This window comes from Chinchilla lanigera, unplaced genomic scaffold, assembly GCF_000276665.1.
Source record: "Chinchilla lanigera isolate Chin_1 unplaced genomic scaffold, ChiLan1.0 scaffold00008, whole genome shotgun sequence".
Classification (NCBI taxonomy): domain Eukaryota; kingdom Metazoa; phylum Chordata; class Mammalia; order Rodentia; family Chinchillidae; genus Chinchilla; species Chinchilla lanigera.
This window is the reverse complement of record NW_004955409.1, coordinates 30,706,234-30,727,892: the sequence shown is the minus strand read 5'-3', so window position 1 is coordinate 30,727,892 and position 21,659 is coordinate 30,706,234. Positions and strand designations below refer to the sequence as shown.

General features: G+C 35.8%; 1 protein-coding gene across 2 annotated transcripts in view; it reads right to left on the bottom strand.

Annotated features, from left to right (window-relative positions):
- Prkd1 (protein kinase D1) overlaps positions 1-21,659 on the bottom strand; it is a 306,494-nt gene that overhangs the window by 132,696 nt on the left and 152,139 nt on the right. The window lies entirely within an intron of this gene.

Sequence of the window (21,659 nt, the reverse complement as noted above, 5' to 3'; positions counted from 1 at the left end):
GTTTTCTAATTAAAAAGTGATAAAACAAGAGATTAGAATAAGATGCAAAGAAGCTCCTACAATAAGACAGCTAGGAAATACAGTAAGTGGGAAGAGGTAGGCATCACAGTCCAGCAAGCCAATACCATAAATGTGGGAGTCAGTTTATTACCACTTTATTATAAAACACTGGGGCAATTTGTTCAAAAAGAGGTTGATCTGTTTTGGCATATTCAAAACCAAAAAAAAGACACAATAAATTTCAATAAGTTCTGTGTAAGCAGAAACAATACCTAGATGCTTTGACTCCAGAAAGCATCGGAAAAGACAAACCACTCTCCCTGCTGCTGCTGCCCTTATTTCCCTCCATTCAGTCTTCCTGCAGTCTGCCAATCAGGATTCTTCTGAGCAGTGTCAGAGAAAGTCAGTCTGCCAACCTAGAGGATTTTCATGAAAACTACTGAGGCAAATCTGGTATGTGAACACGACACTTCTTGTATATGACCACCTGACATCACCACCAAGAATTATTACCTTTCATGTACTGATGTTTGCAGTGTAGGCGGATAGGTCTTGAGGTATAAAAAGGAAAACTGTCTCTCTTGATCCTGGAACTGGTAATGGGTCTGACACTATCAGTCTATGTGGACTTTCTCCTACTCTCCGGTAGAAATGTTGAGAATTTGATACCTTCTAAAAATAAACACAGCATATTGTAAATCCCTCTTTCCTTCTCTTATTCATAAAATTAGGACCTACATTCATGTGAGCTATTTGTCTGAATTAAAAATAAACATATTCAAAACACTCTTGCTCTTAAGAGTCTGTGCAGATGACTAGGCTTAAAACTACTTGTTCATGTCACTTAGTAAAGTTGACTTTCCTAAAATAAATACCACAGCTGAAATGATGTCACTGCTTCCACTGTGCTAATTAAAAGGAAAAAAAAATTAGCTCACTTTTCAGAAATGTCTCCAATATTATTACAGCACCAAAAAACAAAGGGAAACTGAAATAGCATTTTCCCAGTTTTAAAAACAATGGATAGTTTATGCATTATCTTAAAATTCAACTTCACTGCAGAATAATTTACATGCAATAAAATGGATATAAGTGCATATGATGAACACAATATCCATGCAATCAATGCAATACTTTATCAAACCTAAAAGTTTTATTGTAGTCATTTCCCCTCAGATTCTTAACCTCAGGTACTTTCTATCACCATAGATTAGTGTATGCACCACAGAATTTCACATAAATAAAACCATGTCATATATTCTATGTACTTTTTTCATCTGGCTCATTATAACATTTTTTGAGATTCATTCATACATATTGCCTTCAAGAATCATCTCTTTTTGTTATTATTATTTCATTAAATGGATCTAGCATCATTGCCCCTTCACCCAGAAATGGACATCTGTTCTTCCACAATTTTTAGCTACTTGTCTTGGTTAACTTTCTCCATTGCTGGGACAAAAACCCAACATCCAAAGTTAAGGGAGGAAGGGTTTATTTAGCTCACAGTTTGTGGAGGGTTCAGTCCATAATCAGCTGGCTCCAAGGCAGGGTGGAATGGCAAGGGGCAACACTTCAAGGTGGCAGAAGACAGCAAAGCAACAAGAGCAGAAAGGGGTGTGGCAATAAGCCATTTTCCTCCCTTATATTGTAGGCAGGTTACTCACCCTGGGTCAGGCATAGCACTCACATCATCTCCCTGCCTTCCTGTTGCACAGGCTGAGGATGTTTACAAAGTGAGGACCCTGGCTCCCTGCTGAGTGATTAATTAAACTTCTAAACTTCTCAAGTTGTCACAATGAACAACATTCTAGAGTGGTAAGGGCAGTCCTCTACACCCTAAAATATAGAACTGTAGAGTTACTTATTTAAGCTTCTAGACTTCTCAAATTGACACAGTGCATCAGGCACTACACTACTGCAAATAAAAAATAAAAATTTACAAACAAATGTTTCAGTGGTCATATATTCTCATTTCTTGTGGATAAACACCAAGGAAAAACACTCTTTGATCATATAAGTGCATGTTTGCTTATGTTTACTGTCATGCCAATACCACACTGTAACTGTTATGGTAGCTTTATACTATACTGGGGATTTAGGTAGTAAAAGCTCTGCAAAATTTTTATTTTATAAGATTATTTTTGAGTATTTTAAGTCCTCTGACTTTTCATATATGTTTAAGAAACAATGTCAATCTTTACCAAAAAAATGGCTGCAATTTCAATTATATTGCATTGAGCCATAGATAGACTAGAGAAACATCCTTTTTTATTGTAAAGATAAAAGAAAATAAGATAACAAAAACCAAGAAAATCACAGAAACAATAAAAATGATACAAAATTTCAAAGCAAGGTGATAGGAATTAACAATGGTTGTTATATTACATATTGTTCAACGAAGTTGCTCAGATTACCAGATGTAAAAATGCAAGATTGATCAAACCATTAAAGAGAATAAAAAATAATAAAAGGACATTAGAAACGATATAAATAAAAAATGATAAAAGGACATTAGAAGCAAGCTTCCCTGATCAAGATAGTAAGGATTCAACAATGGTTGTTATATTGCATATTGTTGTCTTCAATTGTTCAGATTGACAGGTATACTCATGCAAAATTGGTCAGAAAAAGAAAAATTTAAGGATTAACTATTCCTTTCAATAAACCAATACATATCAGAACTACATTTATCCCAACCATCCTTAAATATCCATATATGTTTTTCTCCATTCCTTCTTTCTTTTTTTCTCCATTCCCTCATTCTAGTTGTTCCTTCCCTTCAAGCAACTTCTTTCCCTTTCACAATATCTATTGTACCTTTTGGGTTTTATTTACTTTTTCAGGTTCTTACATTAGGGAGACACATGCAGGTCTGATTTATTTCACTTATGAGTATGGTCTCCAGTTGCATCCATTTTTCTACATAATCCTAAAGTTTATTTTTATTTATAGCTCATTAATACTCCTTATATAAAAATACCACGTTGATTTTATCCATTCTTCGATGGGCACTTGGGTTGTTTCCAAGATTTAGCTATGACAATTTGCACTGCTACAAATATAGGTGCACATATATCACTGTGGTATGATGCTTTCAATTTTTCTGAAAAAATACCCAGAAGGGGAATAGCTAGGGTGAATGGGATCTCTAATCCTAGTCTTGTGAGGAATCTACACATTGATTTCATAGTGATTGTACCAGTCTACACTCCCAACAACAGTGGAAAAGGGTCCCTTCTTCCCCGCAGCCCATCCAGCATTTTTTATTGGTTGCTTTCTTGATGATAACCATTCTTTCTGGGGTCAGATGGCATTTCAGTGATGTTTTAATTTTTAAATATATTTATTTGCCACTTGTATTTCTTCATATGACAATGTATTTCTTCATCTGACAATGTATTTCTTCATCTGACAATGTATTTCTTCATTTCAGATGCACATTTTTGGATTGGGTCTTTGAATTTTGGTGGTTTGATTGTTTTAATTCTTTATATGTTCTAGAAAGAAGACCTTTGTCTAGGGAAAGTCAGCTAAAATTTTAAACCAATTCGTGGGTTTTCTTTTTACTCTATTGGTGATTTCTTTTGATGTGTAAAAACTTTTTAATAAGATGAGATCCCACCTGTTGATTCTTTGAAGTATTTCCCATGCATTCTGTTTTTTGTTCATGAACTCTCTGCCTACCCCTATGTCTATTTCTACCTATTTTTCTCCTCCAGTAGATTTAGTGTTTCTGTTTTAATATTTAGATCTTTGATCCATCTTGACTTTAGTTTAGTACATGGTGATAGACATGGGTCTAATTTTAGTCTTTGGCATGTGGAAAGCCAGTTTTTCCAGCACCACTTATTAAAGAGGCTACCTTTCTTCCAGTGAACATGTTTGACCCCTTCGTCAAAGATAAGGTGGCTGAGTGTGTTGTAGTTGTGTCTGCATCTTGTACTCTGTTCCACTAGACCTTGGGTCTGTTTTTTTGCCAGTACCATGCTGATTTTATCACAGTAGCTTTGGGGCTGGGGATTTAGCTCGGCGGCAAAAGCGCCTGCCTGGCAAGCGCAAGGTCGTGAGTTCGGTTCCCGGTACCGGAAAAACAAAACAAAACAAAACAAAAAAAAACCAAAAAAAAAAAAAAAGAAAAAAAAGTATCACAGTAGCTTTGTGGTACAACTGGAAGTAGGGGTTGTGATGCATCCTGCCTTGCCTTTGTTGCCCAGGATTGCTTTTGCTATTCTAGGTCTCTTCTGGTTCCAAATGAAGTTTAGAAAGGTTTTCTCTAGATCTGTGAGGTATACTAATGGTATTTTAATCCAGATTGCACTGAATCTGTATAACAGTTTTGGGAGTATGGCCATTTTCACAATGTTGGTTCTTCCTATCCGTGAGCAAAGAATATCCTTCCATTTTCTGAAATACTTTTTGATCTCTTTTTTCAACGTATTGTAATTTCCACTGTATGCATCTTTTATTTCCTTTGTTACATTGATTCCTAAGTATTTTATTTTATTGCATGCTATTCTGAAAGGTGTGGTTTCCTTAATTTCTCCCAGTGTGTTTCTTGTTTGTGTACAGGAATGCTATTGATTTTTGAGTTGACTTTTTATCCAGCTACACTACTGAATTTGTTTATTAATTTTAGGAGTCTTTGGGTGGAGTTTTTAGGGCCTTCCATGTGGTTATCTGTGAATAATGATAATTTCACTTCTTCCTTTCCAATCCTTATTCCTTTAATTCTCTCTCTTGTCTAATTGCTGTGGCTAATGTTTCCAGAACTATATTGAATAAGAGTGGTGACAGTGTACATCCTTGTCTTTTTCCTGATTTTAAAATGAAAGCTTTCAGTTTCTGTCCATTTCATATGACATTTCTGTTCGTTTGTCATAGATGACTTTTATCAGATTGAGGAAAAGACCATCTATTCTGATTTTCTGTAGTGTTTTATCAAGAATGAGTGCTGGACTTTATCAAAAGGCTTTTCTGCATCTATTGAGCTGATCAGGTGATTTTGGGGTATATTACATTTATTGATTTGCATATATTGAACCATCCCCATATTCCTGGGATGAAACCCACTTGGCCATGGTGTATAACCTTCTTGATGATTTGGTGCATTTTGTTTGCTAGTATTTTATTGAGAATTTTTCCATCTATGTTCATTAAAAAGATTGGCTTGTACTTCTCTTTTTTAGTTGGGTCTCTTTCTGGTTTAGATATCAGAGTAATACTTGCCTCCAGGAATGAGTTAGGGAGAATTGCTTCCCTGTCAATTTCATTAAAGATTTTGAGAAAAATTCGTGTTAAATCTTCTCTAAATTTCATGTAGAATTCAGCTATGAGTCTATCAGGACCTGGGCTTTGCTTTGTTGGTAATTTTCTTTGAATTATATTTTCAATTTCATTGATTGATATTGGGTTATTCAGAATTTTTATATCTTCTTGATTCAGCTTTAGCAGTACATATGTTTGTAAGAATCTGTCCATTTCTTCTGTCTTTTCCATGCTGTCAGAGTAAAGATTTTTGCAGTAAGTATTGATGATCTTCTGAATTTCTATAAGATCTGTAATGATTTCACCCTTTTTATTTCTTACTGCATGATTTTCAATTTTTTCTTTCCATTTTTTGATAAGGTTACCTAGGGGCTTATCAATTTTATTTATTCTTTCAAAGAACCAACTCTTCATTAATTAATCAATGAAACAATTAATTCTTTGTATTGTTTTCTTAGTCTCCACTGCATTAATTTTTGCTCTGATATTTATAATTTCCTGCCTTCTTTGGGCTTTGAGCTTGACTTGTTCTTCTTTTTTAGAAGCTTGAGGTGCAGAATAAGTTCGTTTATTTTTGCTCATTCTGTTTTCCTGATGTGAGAATTCACCACTATATATTTTCCTCCTGAGATTGCTTTCATTGCATCTCACAAGTTGCAGTAAGCTTTATCTGCATTTTTGTTTGATTATAAATATTATTTAATTTCTTCTTTGATTTCATCTGTGATCCATTAGTTTTTCAAGAGGGTGTTATTTCATTTCCATTTATTTATGGAGTTTTTGCAATTTGTCAATAATTTCCAATTTTATTGTGCTATGGTCAGATAATATGTGTGAATAATTTCAATTTTTTTGCATTTACTTAAGCATGTTCTATGTGCTAGGATATGGTCTGTTTTAGAACTACCAATGTGTAGCTGAAAAGAATGTGTATTCTGATGTCACTGAGTGGAATACTCTGTAAAGCTCCACTAAGTCATTTGTTCACAAGTTTGGTTTAGTTCTGTTATTTCTTTGCCAATTTTTTTTTTTTTTTTGCCTAATTGATCTATCACTTGGAGACAATGAGGTGTTCAAGTCCCCCACTACAATTATGTTATTACTTATTTGATTTTTCATGTCTGTTAATATTTGTCTTATATAGCTCAGTGCTCCCATCCTTGGTGCATATATATGTAACATTGTTATTGCTTCCTCTTGCAGTTTTCCCCTTACAGGTATGTAGTGACCTTCTGTATCTCTTTTGATCATTCTTGGTTTGAAGTTCACATTGTCTGCACACAGAATAGCTATGCCTCCTTTTTTCTGGGTTCCTGTTGCATAGAGTACTGTTTTCCATCCTTAAACTTTCAGTCTATGAATTTCCCTTTGAGTTAAATGTGTTTCTTGTATACAGCATATTGTTGGATTTTGTTTCTTGATCCACTCTGCCAGTCTACTTCTTTTGATTGGTTAATTGAGGCCACTTACATTGATGGTAATAACTGATAAGTATTGGCTTATTTTTATTGTGTTGTTTTCCTGCTGTTGGTTCCCCACTTTTCCACTCAGTTGAATTGCTTGCTCTGCTTGGTGATTCTTTTCTACTGTTGTTCTGGAAGTTCTGGTCATGTTTAGCTCTTTGTAGAATACCTTGCAGTACTCTTTGTAAGGTTGGTTTTGTGGTCATGAATTTCTTTAGTTATTCTTTGTCATAGAAGTATCTTATTTCTCCATTAATTTTGAAAGATAGTTTTGCAGGGTACATCAATCTCATTTGGAAGTTGTTTTCTTTCAGGACCTAAAATACTTCATTCCAAGCTTTTCTTGACTTCATTTTGTGTTTGTGTTGAGAAATCTCCCAGTGATTCTGATGGGCTTTCATTTTGTGTTTGTGTTGAGAAATCTCCCAGTGATTCTGATGGGCTTTCCTTCATAAATGATGTTTGTTTTCTCTAACAGCCTTTAATATTCTGTTCTTTTGCTGAATTTCGGGGACCTTGATTATTATGTGTCTGAGTATAGATTCATTTTGGTTATGGCTGATTGGAGTTGTATATGCCTCACTTATCTGTATGTCAGATTCTCCTCCCATGCTTGGGAAATTTTCTGCTACTACTTCAGCAAATCATCTTTTTATGTCATCCACGTGGACTACTGCTGTTTTGTTTACACCTATTAATCGTATATTGCTTTTCTTTGCCTCTTCTTCAAGCTGTTAAATTGTTATTTCCTGGTTCCTTGACATTTTTAAGAGCTCGTTCCTTTCATGATCACTTGCTGCAATGCTGTCTTCAAGGTCTGAAAGTCTATTATCAGTTTCATTCAAGTGATTTTACCTGTTTTCAATGGAATTTTTAATTTCATGGATATCTGTTCAAATATATTTAATATATTTTAATTCTTTCCTATATTGTTCATTCAGTGCTTGCATCATTTTTCAATGCTCCTCTGTCTTTAGATGTGCTGGGCAATTCTTTCCTTATTGTTGTCATTTCTGTTTTTACCTGAGATATTACTTCAGATCTGATTTCTTCTGTGGCCTAATGGAGTTGTTTCTTTACTTCAGTTGCTATTATTTCAGAAATTTCAGGTGTGTGACTTCTAAGTTCTTTGTCAATATCTTCTGGACTTGCCCTAGGTGGGCTGGAGGTCTGAGATTGCATTCTTCTCCTTTATTTTGACATTTTTAAAGCTCCGGAAGTTCACCAGGGCTTAGCGTCACTCCTGTGATAATGGAATGGTAGGGTGTGGCTAACCAAGGACCACAAAGGTGTCCAGGGCTCAATGTCACTCCCATGATGTTGAGGGACAGGGCATGGCTTATGAAGTTTCCCAAAGCTGCCTGGGGCTGAGCATGGCTGCCATACTGGTGGGGTGTGGGGCATGGATCAGCAGGTTTCCCAAAGCTATCTGGGTCTCAGTGTGGCTTCCACAATGGTTGGGTGCAGAGCATGGCTCATGGAGCTTCCCAAAACTGTCCAGGGGCTCAGCACCACTCCTGTGCTGGTCAGGGAGCAGGGTGTGGCTCATGGGGTTTCCTGTAGCTGTCCAGGGCTCATAGTTACTTCAGCACTGGTGGGGGTGCAGGGCGTGGCTCCTGGGGCATCCTGAACCTCTCCAGGGTTCAGCGCTGCTCCCACACTGGTGGAGAAAAATACTTTAATATAGCGACTTCTATTTTCTTAGCAACAAACTGTATCTTCCTGCTGACTAGGTCCCTTTTAATGTAACTTAATGTTTTGTACTTTTCAGTGTATAGGTCTTAGGTATGCTAGCTAAATTTATATATAATTAATATTTTATGCTATTGGAAATTATTATGGTATAACTAGCATGTAACAAATTGTATAATTCAACATGTTTTGACAAGCATGTATAACAGGCACAGGCTGGCAGTCTGTGTGTGTGTGTGTGTGTGTGTGTGTGTGTGTGTGTGGTACATAAAACAGCAATGATATGAAATAGTTCCATGATTCTAAAACCTTTCTTCTCATCCAGGGAAAAGGTCAACTACCCTAGCACCCATTTCACTACCTCTCAGCAACCTTTCCACTTTGGTGTTTCTCAGCACATTCTGCAAGATTATATAGGTTTAGCATTATGTATTCCTTAAATATCTGATAGAATTTTCTAGTGAAAACATTTTGTCTTGACTTCTATTTTCTGAAAGTCTTTAAACTTCATATTCAATATCCATAATAGATTAAGTTCTAGGAAGATTTTAATTTCTTCTTCAGTGAGCTTTGGCAGTTTGTTTCTTTTGAGAAATCACTGATTCATGTCAATTATGAGTATTTTGTTGTTCAAATTTGTCCTGCATTACCCCATTAGTGTCTGTAGAGTTGTATGAATATCTCTTTATTAATTTTTTATATTCACAATTTGTGGGTGTTTGAAGATAATTTGTCCCCTAAGTGTCCATATGATGGGACCTTCAAGAAATGGAGTTAGGTCATCAGGTGAGCTACTTTTAGATGATACTAGGGAGATAGTATGCCAGTGAGTTCTTATAAAAGCAAGCCAAGTCTTTTAATCTTTCTGGCTTCACGTTTTGAGATTCAACTTTTTGTTTTCACACATGCTCAAGTCACCTCTATGCATGGTACAATGAAAGAGGACCCATATGAGAGCCAAAGCTATGCTGTTTGCACTGTTAGCTGCCAATACTATGGCCTAAATAGACTTCTCTGTCTTATCAAGTTTTCCAATCTCCAGATATTTTGCTATGGCTACCAAATTGGACTAACACAGCATCTTCTCTTTTGATTGCTTGGTCAGTCAGATGAGAAATTTGTTAATTTTCTTGACTCACTTTTGCAGTGAAAATTGATTTCATTAATTTTCTCTATTATTTTTCTGTTCTGAATTTCACTAGTTCCTTTTTCTTTATTATTTCATTCCTTTCACTTGACTTTGGTTTAATTTGTTCTTCTTTTCCTAGTTTCTTAGAATGAAAGCTTGTGTTATTGGGTTAAAGCTTTCATCATTTCTTCACTAATATGATGTATGATTTGCATGTATTTTCTCCTATTATACAGTTTATCTCTTTGCTTACTGTTTCCTTTGATGAGTAGAATCTCTTTAGTTAGACACAATCTCATGTGTCAATTTTTAAATTTTGCTTTCTTTGTTTTGGGGATAAGATACAAAGAAATCATTGCCTAGACCAATATTGTAGAGATTTCCCTATCTTTGTCTAATAATTTTACAGTTTGGGGTTTTGCATTTAAATTTCAATTTATTTTATGTTGTATAAGGTGTGAAAGAAAATATTTTGAGTTGAATAAAACTGAAAACACAGTTTTATCAAAACTTGTGGAATGCTTCCAAATGAAAATTAGAGGAAATTTTATTGCATCAAATGTTCTTATTAGTGATTCAAACAACTCAATAGGAAGAAAATAACCTGATTTTAAAATGCACTAAGTATATGAAGAGAAATTTCCAAAAGATGTACAAGCAGATACATGATGGTTATTTGTGTCTGGTTGTTCCCCCCAAAGCCTCATGCAGGCATGGGGACAAGTTCTAGAGTTTATGATTGATTTATGGTCCAGTACAGGGATTATGGGTGTTAGTGCTACACTCACCCTGTGGCTGGTAGTCTGCATATAAGGGACAGAAAAAGGTTTCATTTGCACCCCTCCCTTTCTACTCTTTGTTGATTTTGTTGTATTCTGCCACCATGAACTGTCGTCCTTCTGCCATGCCAGCCTATCTTGGAGCCAGCTGATTATGGATTGAAATTTCCACAAATTATGAGCTAAATAAACTTTTCCTCCTTTAACCTTGGGTGCTATGTATTTTGTCTCAACAATGAGAGAAAAGTAACTAATACAGAATTTGGTACCAGAGGAGTGGGGCTGTAGCTGTGACTATACCTGTCATGTGGTTCAACAGCTGTTGGAAATGGCTTGTGGGAAGAGTTCTGAAAGGTTCAGAGATGTCTCCTGAAGAGTAATGCTGGAACGCCTAAGTGTGTTCTGTATGGGAGACTCTGGTTAGAGTTTAGAAGGCTAATAGAAATTCTGCTGGTAAAGACCAGACTTGGGAGGTTTCTGCTGCAAAGGACTGCGTTGGTTGTTGGACTCCAGATGATGTATGTTATGGCTTGGCAAAAAGTTTGTCTGCCTTTACTCATGTCCAGAAATTTTGTCTGAGACTGAGATTAAGGGTGAAGTACTAATTATTCTGGCAGAAGAAATTTCAAGGCAGTCTAATATTGGGCCAGTGGCATGGCTATTGTTGGGGGCTTTTAGCCAGATTTATGTTGTGTATCAAGAGCAAAGATCCCCAGCAGGATGATTTAAAATGTTTTGAGTTTGACCAGAATAAAAGCTCCAGTAAAGCTGGAGCTAAAGATTGCTGAGAAGAAACAAGAGAATATAAAAGATGGCCTAAGGGCATCACAAGAAGCAGCAAGTCTCCACCCTTTGCAAACTCAAACTTGCAAAAGTAAGACACTTTGCTTCGAAGAGAAAGCCAAAGAGCACCATGTGCCAGAATGGCAGCAGCCACAGTATGTTCCACAGTGGCGGTGGTGGCTGTACCAAGTGACAAAATGGCAGCAGAATAGAGAATTTGTTCCTCAGAATCAGGTTCAGAGTGCTCAGAGATCCAGGGACTTGACACCTTCAGCCAAAAGAGAAGAAAGCCTGGCTATTGCTCTAGCTGTCAGTAGACCTCGGCCTCATACAAATGGCACTGGTTTTAGTTGCATGCAGAATGCATGAGTTGCGAGGTTAAAAAGTCTTCCACCCAGATTTCACAAGAAGGCCTGGGAGGCCAGGCGGTGTGCTCTTGAGAGGGTAGTGTGTGAAGCTGTGAATTAGAAGTGCAATGGAGACCCCACAAGGTTAGAAAAGCCAAGAACGTAGATCATCTAAGGAAAGTTCCAAGGAGAGAGCAAAGCAGGCCTATGAGAGAACCATGGGAGGTATAGCCACCAAAAATGCCATAGGGGTGGAGCTATGCAAATACTTTGGACCTTACAACTTACCACAGATTACTCTGGATGTTCCCCATGGAACTACAGGACTTGACATTTGCCCTATCAGATTTTGGATTACTTTGCTCCCAATGCTTTATATCCCCATTTGTACTTTTGAGAATGGTAATGTTTATCTTCTGCCACTGAATATTGAAAGTGTGTAAGTTTTCATTTGTACAGGGGTTCACAGCTAGTAGTTTGCCTTAGATCTTGGAGGAGACTTGGGACTTGGACTTTTCAGTGATGCTGAAAGTGTTAGGATTTTGTCAGCACTTAGAGACAGATGAAATGCCTTTTGCATAAAGGGATGTGCATAGGTCTTTGCAGGGCCTGGCACAGAATTTCATGATTTGTGTCTGGATGTCCCCTCAAAGCCTTGTGCAGTCATGGGGCCAGGTTCTAGAGTTTGTGATTGATTCATGGTCCAATGTTAGAATTATGGGTGTGAATGTTACACCTGTCCTGTAGTGGGTATCCTGCATACAATCTAAGGGAGGGAAAGAGGCTTAGTCTTTGTATGAACTGCTGCCCTCTGCCATGTGCCACTGGGCCTTGGAGCCAGCCAGATATGGACTGATCTACAAACTGTGAGCTAAATAAACTTTTCCTTCCTTAATTCTGGGCATCAGGTATTTTGTCTCAGCAATTAGAGAAGTGTAACCAAGACACTGATCATCAAAGAAATGATGATTAAGACAACAAGATAACACCTCAGACCTATTAAAACTCCATTTTTCAAAGGATAATTAGTGTTGATGAGGGAGCAGAGAAAAGGTAACTGTTGCTCATTACTGGAAATGTTGGGAGGTGCAGCTACTATTTAAAATGGTACACAGAGGGCTTAAACTATAAAAAGCAAAACTACTACATAATCCAGCAATTCTACTTCTGAAATAGTCAGAGGAAGCAAAGTCTGCACTCTTGCGTCATTTCAGTATTATGTGCAATAGCCAAAATATGGATTTAAAATGAGTGCTCATCAGCCAATGATGGACAGAGAAAATTTTCTATATATACCCAATGGAATACTATTATCTTAAAATAAAAGGAATCTAAAACAGTTGAACTCAGAAGCAGAGAGTAAACTAGCAGTTACCAGAGTGGATAAAGGGAAGGGAGTTTAGGATTTCCTTGATTTAAGAATACCAATAAAATATTAGAGTTAGGCGAAGCACTTTGAAGAGCTCTATTTGTAAAACATGGTAAATACAGTTAATAACAATACACTGCATTCTTAGAAATTACTGATAGTATATTTTAAAGATTATTGGGCTGGGGATATAGCTCAATTGCACAGTGCCTGCCTGGCAAACACAAGGTCCTGAGTTTGATTTCCAGTACCTAAATAAATAAATAAATAAATATTCTCACCACAAAAAAGTATAGTAGGTAATATAGTCAATTAGTTCAGTTTACTATTGTAAGGGTCTCTCATACACCCATGTTGTACAGTATACATGGTAAAGATATATTATCTGCCATTTTTAGTTAATGAATAAATTTTAAAACATCCCTATTGTCTAATTTCTTTTGTGAATTCCTTTATTAATTCTGCATTACTTAGAATAGTGCCATGTACTGCATAAATATTATTTATGCTCTTTATTTTTACTTTATTTTGTTAAGGTTCAAGACACTATTTTGTAGAATTTGAAACTTGTAAATTTGCTAAGGTGTTTGATAGTCCAGAAAATGATAAGTTTTAGCAAATATTACTTACTAAACAGGGAAAAATGTATGTTCTTTGTTGGGTAGCAAATTAAATAAATACCACTTATGCTAAATTGTTAATGTTTACCAGCTTTGGCATATGCTTAATGGATTTTTATTAGTTCTATATATTAACAAGAAGGAATATTGAAATCTTTCCAAGTTTTTTTTATATTCCTTTCAATTCTATAGTTTTCTTCAATGTTTTGAGGTTTTATTGTCAGATGCATAGATACTGAAGCCTGTTATATTTTCTTGGAAAATTTAATCTTTTCTCATTATGTGAAATCTCTTGTTATTTTTGGTAATATTTCCTGTCTAAGTGACAATTTAAAATTCTTATACTTACTGTTTGTATACTATTCTTTTGTCAACCTATCTATTAATCTTTCTGTATTTAAAGTTGTATACAATATGCATATAAGTCCTATGTTTTTGAAAATCCAATCTGACAATCTTTTAATAGTTTTATTCCTACTATAATGAGTTTACATAAAATAAAGGTTACTTCTTTCTATTTGTTCCATCTGTCCTTTGTTCAATTTTTACACTCAGTGAAAATAATTTCTTCATATTTTATTTGACGTCTTTTCTTCCTGTTTATTAGCCTTACTTCTCTGTATTATTTTTCTCACTTCACATGTGAGACAAAGACCACACAATGGTGCACTTGCATCTTGCTTCTTCTTTTATGCTAGTTTTCTATCATGCTTTTTATACCTACACCATACATTTAGAAATTATTTCATTTTCTTTAAATAATTACTTACCTTTAAATAAATTTTAAAAAGAGAAAAGATCTTTTATACTTGGTAGAATATTTACTATTTCTGTAAGTCTTTGTGAAGATCCAAGTTTTCACATGGTATCACTTTCTTCCACCTGATCACCTTTTTTCAAAAACCCTTATGTCACCTTCTTGGAAGAAAGGAATTTTTATTGTATATATAGCTCTATGTTAATATGTCCAGCACTTCAAAATGTTGTTCCAGTGTCTCATTCTTGGAATTATTTTAATTGCCACATAAAATTATACCTATTTATAGGGTGCCATCTAAGATACATGTATGCATACACATATGTATTATATAATTTTTGACTCAAGATAAATATATCTACTCCTATGATTTTTGTGGTAAATACATTTAAAATATTTTCTTCTAGTCTTGAAATACATAGTACACGGTAGTTATCTGTATCTTTCCTACTGGGCCACAGTTCAGCAGGACTTATTTCTCTCATCAAAACTTAGTACTCACTGACCAACATTTGATCTTCATCCTCTTTTTCCTACACCCCTCCAACCTCTCACAACATCTGAATCTCAAGTCCTTTGAGATCAGCATTTTTAGATTCCACATACGAATGAAATCATCAGATACTTGTTTTCTCTGGTTCACTGTGCTTCTCACAATGACCTTGAGTCCTCCCAACGCTGTGGCAAATGGCTTGACTTCTTATTTTTATGGTTGAATACTATTCCATTTTGGTTATAAATGCCATTTTGTTTATTCATTTATCTTCTGATGAACATGTTGTTTGCCACCATTTGTTGGCTACTGTGAATACTGCTGTAACAAATATTGGAATGCAGCTGCCTCTGGACATACTAATTGCATTTCCTTTGGATATATACCCCATAGCAGATTTCTGGATCATATGGTACTTCTACTTCTTACACTTTGAGAAACTTCCGTAGTGTACAGTTGTACTAATTTATACTCCCACCAACACTGTTCAAGTATACCCTTTTCTGTATATCATTTGCCAGCACTTGCCATGTTGGATATTTTTTAAAATAGCCATTCTAACTGGATTGAGATGGCACTGCATTGTAGTCTAGATTTGCATTTCTCTGATGATTGGTGATGCTGAGTATTTTTGCATATATCTGTTGGCCAATTCTGTTTTCTGGTTTGATATAATATGATTTACTTTTTTATGTGCTTTAGTGGTCCTGTCCTCCTATATCTATGCATATTCCAGTGTCTTAAGGATTTCCTATGTTTCTCCAAGTAGTTTCATAGTTTCAGGCCTTATATGTAAATTTTTAACATGTTGTGAGTTGATTTTCATATATGATGAAAGAAAGTAATCTAGCTTAATTTATCTGCAAGTAGATATCCTATTGACACAGTAGCATATATTGAAGAAACTGTCCTTATCTTTTCCTCAAAATACATGCTTAGCACCTCCATCAAAGATCACGGGCACCAGGAATTTAGCTCAGCAGCACAGCACCTGCCTGGCAAGATTCCTAGTACCAAAACAAAAAAAAAAAATCAAATACCTTTAGATTTCTTAAAATGTTTCCAGTGAAAAATCTGAGTTATTTATTCTCCTGTAGGCAATCTTTCTTTTCTAATACTTTTACATATTATTCTTACTTGACTGTAATGTACTTTGAAGTGGCTTCCTTTTGTTTGTCATGGTTAAAGTCCATGGTGATTTAATTCATATATTTATACATTTTATGATATTTGGAAAGGTTTTTTTTTTTTTTTTTTGGTTTGGGTTTTTTTCGTTGTTGTTATTTTGAGACAAGGTCTTGGTATGAAGTACAGGCTGGCCTTGAACTCACTATGTAATTCAGGTTGGCCTCTTAACTAGTGGCAATCCTCCTGCCTCAGTCTCCTGAATCCTGGTATTACAGATGTGCACCACTACAGCCAACCTTAGGTCTATTTTGACATCAATTTTTTCCCCTGTAGAACAGTGGTGGCAGACCTATGGCATATGTATTATTTGTTTTTCTTTTAACATCAAAAGATGTTAATATATGAATTCTTTTTCTAAACTAAAACCTTAGTAGTCAGGTTTAATGGCAGTGTTGGCACTTTGTGATAAATAAATGGGCTTTCAGTTGCAATTTGGGCACTCGGTCTCTGAAAGGTTCACTATCACTGCCCTACAGCTTGGCAAATATCCATCAAGTGTATGAAAGTTGCTAGATGTGCTGCCATTCTCTTGTTATCCCAGGACTCTGGTTGCCTGAGCCCAGTTTGAGCAACTTAAAGGACTCAGGGAGATCCTTTCTCAAAACTTTAAAAGGGCTAAGAGTGTAGTTCTGCGCCAAGGTCGTGGTTTCAGTGCCCAGGATGACCGTGTGTGTGTCTGTCTGTGTGTGTGTGTGTGTGTGTGTGTGTGTCTGTGTCTGTGTGAGACAGAGAGAGAGAGAGAGAGAGAGAGAGAGAGGGAGAAAGTGAAGAAGAAAGTTAAAAGAGGCAATGAGTGAAGAAATAGTAGTTAGCAAATATCAGGGTTCTAGACAATTCAATATGCTTTGTGAAACACAATCAACTCTAATCAGAGAAGATGGGGAAAGAAAGGTACCAGAGGACTAACAGATTTCCTATGATAACTCCATATGTACTATCGGGTTAATAATATCCCTTAATTATTGTGGGTTGATCAGGTCTGCAATCTCTGAAATGAGCGTATGGTGACGGCTAAATAAAAAGAGGCAAATGGAGTGATTTCAGGGCTCCAGGAGAATCAAAGCCCTCTCACAGAATTCAAGATTCTCTCTGGGCTAAGACCCAACATTTGGAAAGTTTTTATTTACTTTTCAGTCTTTTTGGTTCCATTTCATTAATTTTTCTTGCTATATTGTATCTTTAGGTTCACTGGTCTTTCCTATTGCAGTGTCTAATTCTGTCATTCATGTCCACCCAGTAAAATCTTTGAATTAATTATTGTATTTTTCAGATATAAAAGTTTCATTTGGCTCTTTATGCATTTTCTGTTTCTTTCTTATTATGTTTGTTTTCATTCACATCTCTGAAATTTTGCTTTTAACCAACTCTATCACATTTACTATTTCTGGTCTATTTCCACTAGCTATTTTAATCCTTTATTAGAATATAATATGATATAAGTTGTATATATGTTATATATATAGTATATATAATTAACATCCAACTCTACATATATAATCAGCATCTAATTAATAATTAGATATACAACTGTATTATTAAATATAATATGTATAAAACAAAATATATAATTAGATCCTAATATGGGTCATAGTGAATAGTGGAACTTCGTTGTCTCAAAAAAAAATTGCCATTTATTTTAGAAGAACATTGAGTTACATATACTGCACAGCACCTCACTCTTATCCTTTAAAGAATTATTTTAAAGTATTGTAAGGCCAATTCTATACTAGTCTTTGCTCTCTGAGCATTATTTAGCCCTATTATAATGTTATGAGCCTTTGAACACTTCTACAGAAAGCCCCACATGCTGACTGAAATCACTCTCATTTGTCCACTGGAAACTCAAATGTCTCCAAGTGTGAGTGGTGGGATAACTGTGTGAGTTTTGGGAGGCAGTCATTTCATAGTTTACCAACAGTTGGTCTTTCTCCTTTTGGAAAGATTTTTTCACTCTATACACAAACAGATTTTTTTTTTTTTTTTTTTTTCACAAACAGATTTGTATTCAGGCTAATGCTCAACTAGATCCTCACACAGAGTTGTAGAACTTTTTATTTCTACAGGTCCAAACTTTCCAATATTCTTCTCCAAAACCTGTTGAATTTTTTCTTCAGCCAAAGATCACTGGTCTGAACTATACGTTGGCCAATGTTTAAAACAGGTATTTTATAAATTTGTGTTATTTCCTATTTGTTTAGAGCAGTACAGCATGTCCCAAACTAACCTCTTGTTCTCGGTGAAAGCCCTCAGAGTGTAATGTACTTTGAAAATACAGAATACTTATCTTGTCTATTCATCACTTACTCTACTAAATTCTAGGTAAACTGACTGCTAAGACTACATTTTTAAGATTTTGTAACCACATGAAATAAAAATACAAATTTTAAGAATTATCACATAATAGTCCTTAATTTGAGCTCAGTTGGGTTAAACTAACTTTTAAAGGATTGTCCCAAGGGCCAGTGATACAGCTCAGTGGCACAAGTGCCTAGCTGTCAAGTGCATGGTCTTGAGTTTGACTCCCAGTATACCCCCAAAATAAATAAATAAATGAATAAAAGATTGTCCCAGCTTAGAACACAAATAGTCTTCAAAATTAAGAATGTTTATATATATATATATATATAATGCATAATATATATGTAATAGTACATATATGGTTATATCCTTTCCTAACCATGGTTCCTAATTCTCAGTTAAGAGAGTAGACAAAAAAAAAAAAAAAAAACAGAAAGAAAGAAAAATGTTTCGGTGCTGAACTGAGAAAAGAAAATAATAACTACAGAACATGCTTGTTTTGTGGAAGAGTCAAGTGGGAACACTGAAGAAGGTGCACAGGAGACAAGGACAAGATAACCATAGCTCCTGTGCAGTCAGGCTTTATGCACACATTTCTCACTTTCTTCAAGTATTTCTCTATATTTCACTTCCTTCTGTCCCTGATATCTGAACACCACATTCTGTGCTGTACCTCTTTGTAAAATCACGGTGTTCAAGTAAGTCTTGAATGCTTCACAATCTAATTATTATCTGTCTTCTTTATGGTGACTCAGAAAATATTAAAAAATAAGAGATAGAAAAATATCTATAATATGTCACATGTGGTAGAAATGTTTATGCCACTAATTTGTGCACTACGCATGACTGGAGCGTGGCTATCCTGTCTCTCACATTTCTTTACCCTGTTTCACAGAAAAAGCTTTTCTCTCTTCAAGCCACTGAAAAAGGTTGCAGAGCCTGATGAGGCAGGACACAGGAGTATCCGTGGAGGCTTCCCGCTCAGGACAGTTGTCATGGTAGCATAAGCTACCAAGCTACCAAGGTTCAATTACTTTTCATGGTGTAGCTTTTCTTAGTAGAAAAAAATGCATATTCCTTATTGGCTATGAGAGAAAATACTTTTCTTCTATGTAGCCTAATGCTCTACTTGAATAGAAACTATATACAATAAGACTTTCAAAAATCATATTTAAAAATGATGTCTGGGAGGTGAAAAATGTAACATAACAATGCCTGACAACCAGAAAGAGAACATATTGGGGGAAAACATTCACAGAACAACATTCCCTAATTTGGTCATAATCATCTGTTTTATGTGAAGGTGTGTGAGCTTTGAAATCTGAAAACCCTCATTAAACTAAACAGGCTTTCTAAAAGGCTCAGAGGCTTGTAAACTCAGCTGGAGCTTATTACAAGATCAGTTCTGTGTTTCTTAGAGGCTCTGTGGTTGTAAGCACAAATATCTGAGATAAATGATTTCAAGCTCTCTCCAAGCTTAAGTCTAACAAAACTGGCCACTGTGAAAATATGGCCAACAATCCCAGCACTGGTCCTAAGCTTTTTAATTCTACACTATGCTGAAAAACTCTATGCTGTGTGTGCGTGTGTCCTTTGGCATTTCTGACCACAGAGCTCAATTTACTGTTACATTTCACTATAAATTCATGGTTGGCCAGACAATGTGCTCCAGAGTAGAATAAATACATGTTTTAATGAGTGTCTGAAATGCGACCTGGCCAACAGGAACCCTGAAGAACAAATGGTGCTTTTCCATGGTGGAGGCTGATCACAAATGGTGAGGAACAGGCAATACTAGAAACAAATTAATCCATGACTCAGTCAAGTGGAAAAAAAGAGAAGACAGAAAGAGAGGCCTGGCCCAATTAGGGAATGAAAATACTCTGCCAGTTTACTTCTGATTAAAAGTGAGTACTGCCCGAAAGTCTTGAATTTAAGTTATTCAAATCAATACAGAATACTCTTGGCAACTGAATACCACGGTCTTCTCAGGGAACAGAATTTCCAACTCACTTCCCAAGAACTTTTCCTGTCCATATTAGTGCCATGACTGGTCACCTTAAAGTGAGAATAAATTGTTATAAAGGAGCTGGAACTGACTAGCTCAGTAAATATATCCTCTATGTATTGTTCTAGGAGTGGAGGGTCTTAGGGACACAGAATGATCAAGTTATTTTTAGCAAAAGTGGCCAAAATATTGGGTGAAAATCGATTTCAATCCCCTCAGTGGAGCAGCTTTGGAGTTTAGCTGGAAAGAGCTGGAAAGCAGAGCAGTTAGAAATAGTTCTGAACGAGGCTGGGGATTTAGCTCAGCGGCACAGCGCCTGCCTGGCAAGAGCGAGGTCATGAGTTCAATTCCTGGTACCGGAAAAAAAAAAAAAAAAATTGTTCTGAACACAGTTGCTCTTAGGTCTCCTGAATAACGTGAGAGAACCAAGCAGGCGATCATCAACTTGTATTATTAACTTCTGCCTAGGAAATCCAACTGTCTCCTTTTTAATTGTGCACACATTCTTAAGAATCCTCTCTTATACCATAAATTTTAAGTATATTGATGAAAAGACAGTATTTAGTAAAGTGGATGATTATCATGTTATAGTGCTACATCTACAACAACAAAAATTCATGGGTATTTCAACCCACTAAAAGTATGAACACTTAGAGTAAATAAAGGTGTAAAAGAAAAACGTAAATAATCTATATTATTTGGGGGTCTATTTCTAAAGTTCTTGGGTAATTTCATACCCTCTATAGGAAGCACAAGAGAGAAACCCCACACAATGACAAATATCTATGTGACTAGTTGCTGAATGTAATCATTGCAAATAGCAGAAAAATAAATTTTAAACTATCATTTTTCCCTCCCTTCTTTTTGTCCTGCCTCCTTTTCAACCTATGCCCCCTCTACTGTCAGTCTTATTCCCTTCAAAGTTAGGCAGGAAACGAAGAGCATTCTGCCGTGTAATCAGGACAATCGTCACCAAAGATGGAGCTATGCCATCTTTTCTAACGGCGATTCTTATTATAGGTTCTGGCTGAATTAAGGACATCTCAGTCAGAAACACCTGATTTCTGAAGATTAAGTCTTTATATCACGAAATAAAATTGTTTATTTCATAAAAATGTCTTTAAAATCTTTGAAAACTCCAGTTGCTAAATGATGCATAGCAAACGATGTATAAGGCTTAAAGTGTTGGAATAAGAACGTTCATTATATATTTCCCAAGCCATGCTACGCTATTCACCGGAGCCAGTAATAGATGCACTGTCCATTTTGATTTGCCTTTTTCTAGGCCTTGGACTTGGTTTCCAAATGCAGCTCACTCCATCAATCACACCCCTTGCCTTTCTCTGTCTACCATTCTTTCTCGCATACCAGCACCCACTATCATACAGTTTGTTCCAAACACCCAGTACTTCCTTTGGTGTCAGGATGGCTGACACCAGGTGTCTATCAACTTCAGAAATCTTCA